Here is a 2133-nt window from a genome sequence, read left to right as displayed (position 1 = left end):
TCTATTATATATATTTTTTCTTCATTTTTCTTTTTAAATTTCATTCATTCACGTGCTCTCTCTCTCTCTCTCTCCTCCCCCTCCGCCTCCTGCTCTCTCTCTCTCTCTCTTTCTCGCGCTTTCACACTCACACGCATCCAACACATACACACGTTTCCCGTGAGATTAATTTTCTTGTTCCCTTTCATCCAGAAAAGCCTTCCTCTAACCCTCCCTACCACCACTGTCACGCCATACGTCTCTTGCACGCTCTGAAAAATAACTTTTCCTTAAGAATCAATCTCTCTCTTTCTCGCCCTTCCTCCTGTTCTCTCACTCACGGCCCTGTTTTTCAATCGTCGCCAACAAGAAATCAAACACGTTTACGCATCTCTATATATGCCGTAGAAATTGTTACTCGACAGAGCGTAATAGCGGCGATGATCTCTGTTCGTTAATCGTTAATATCGGGTAAATAGATGACGCACAATGGGGATTTTCGATTTCTACATCTACTTTCTGTTCTTTCTCTGTGCTCTCTCTCTCTCTCTCTCTACGGTATCCAGTGAGATCCACGTGTGTGTGTATATATACGCGTACGCGTGTGTGTGTACCTCGATGTGATCTACGGATTCGATTTTGTTCCCGGTTCACGACGCGACAGCGAACGATCGAGCTGTGTGCGCGCGCGGCAATATCGATCGTGTGAAAACGTTCACCGCATTGCTCGTCACAATGACGAGTGGAACAACGACGAGGATCAGAACAGAGAATGTCGCGTATTCGTCGAGAGGCGAGCTATTATACAGAAGGGAGGGGAAACGCGTCGATCGGCTTGACGGGGATCGTTTTGATCGCTCGTCGCGCTGACGGAAGCGGATCCCTCCGCGTCGCTCGTCGTCGGCCACGGCGCACCGAGTCGCAAATGGATTATTGCTGGTTCGGTTAACGTCGTTACGGGATTAATTATAGCTAGAGTCGGAGCGAGGCGACCGATTCCCGTGGCCCGATAATACGCGACACGCTTCGTCGTCGATTCACCAACCACCTAGTCTGTAGAACCGCGAGTCTGCCCGAAAGGCCTCGATTCGCGAAACCATAATGCCCAGACTGACACTCGTTATTACCCCGTCTAAAGGGTACGAAAACAACACGTCTTTCTCTCCCTCTTCCTATCCTCTGTCGTTCCTTCCCTACTCCCTCTCTCAGTCTCTTCCCAGCGTAACTGTGAACCAGAGTGATACACAACCGGATATCACGAAGAGGAAAATAGGAGAAAGAGGTAGGAGTAATCAGAAGAACGTCAGGTTCTTTGAATGTACAGGACGTTTCGACCTCCGAGTAGAATAGAAAGGTGCCACGATGCTTCCATAGCAAATTTCCTCCTATTTCCTTTCGGGGAATAACGACGTCCCGCAGAAGAAACGAAACGAAACGAAACGAGCGGGCAAGAGGGGTGGTCGTCGACGAAGAAGAAGAAGAAGAAGAAGAAGAACGTAAAAGGACGCGATCAACGCACAAGCGCAGAAAAGTAACGAGAAAAAAGATGGTGAAAGAGTTTTTTTTGTCGGTTCTAAAAACGTGACAGGCGACGTGAGAAGAGCGACATTATTTCTTCTTTTTTTTCCCCCCTCTTCCTTCACTCGGTTACCGTGAACATTTGCTTTCTCGCCTCGTCATTCCGACGAGCTTGCTCTCCGTTGAACGACGATCGTTCAACCCGCGACACCGGAAAACATCGAAACTGCCTATATGTACAGACTATTATTTACCATTTAATATATTACGAAGTAGACCGCGAGAACAGAAAGTGCACACGGGTTACGGATTGTTCGATGCCCGACCTCTCTCACGATTTTCCTGGCCACGGCGGAGGTGAACAGAGACACCGGTGAAGAAGAGATATCGTTTTTCCTTTTTTTTTCTTTTTTCTCTATATAAACCACCTTCGCTCCATTCTAACAGAGACCGGCCAGGCCGGGTAGCACTTTCTTCGTTTATCCAGTGCTCGACGAAAATACCCTCTTCTTTTTTTTCTTCTCATTTCTACGTATACATATGTCGATGTAATGTATATTTATATTATATCGACATATATACCTATGTATCTATACTATCGATAGTGAATATCATAATATTAATAATAATAATAAT

This window comes from Habropoda laboriosa, unplaced genomic scaffold, assembly GCF_001263275.1.
Source record: "Habropoda laboriosa isolate 0110345459 unplaced genomic scaffold, ASM126327v1 scaffold28, whole genome shotgun sequence".
Classification (NCBI taxonomy): Eukaryota; Metazoa; Arthropoda; class Insecta; order Hymenoptera; family Apidae; genus Habropoda; species Habropoda laboriosa.
The sequence above is the reverse complement of the archived record's forward strand: the minus strand, read 5'-3'. Positions refer to the sequence as shown.